The sequence below is a fragment of the Penaeus monodon genome, chromosome 15, assembly GCF_015228065.2.
Source record: "Penaeus monodon isolate SGIC_2016 chromosome 15, NSTDA_Pmon_1, whole genome shotgun sequence".
NCBI lineage: Eukaryota > Metazoa > Arthropoda > Malacostraca > Decapoda > Penaeidae > Penaeus > Penaeus monodon.
Window position 1 is genome coordinate 26,319,104 of NC_051400.1, and position 406 is coordinate 26,319,509.

The window sequence follows — 406 nt, forward strand, 5'->3', positions numbered from 1 at the left end:
GGGTTTTTGTTCTATTCCTATATCCTATCGTGTACGTAGATGTATTACACATACTTTTGATATATTTCCTTTTAATTAGGGGAATGCTGTTTTGTTTAGATATAGATTTTTAGGCTCGGAATACACACTGAGAATTCCTCAACTTTTGGAACTCATTATATCTATCATTAGGTAGTTTGCATATCCCTGTGAATGCACTTTGGAATGAAAATAACAGTTGGATATTGTACTAAGAGTTATTGAACCCTTACATAATTCCCTGTTGTCATGATAGTTCCCCCAAACTTTGAAGACTTATTAATGTCCTGAAATGATTCTTCAATTTATTATTTGGGGAAGAATGGGTATAGCATGTCAAGTTCTTGTATCGGATGTTTGGGTTAGGTGTTGGATTAGGTTGATGTTC

At 34.0% G+C, this 406-nt stretch overlaps 1 protein-coding gene across 1 annotated transcript in view; it reads left to right on the forward strand.

Moving 5' to 3' along the window:
* Positions 1-406, forward strand: part of LOC119582141 (PHD and RING finger domain-containing protein 1-like) — a gene marked incomplete at its 3' end in the record, with an annotated part of 5,908 nt that overhangs the window by 2,084 nt on the left and 3,418 nt on the right.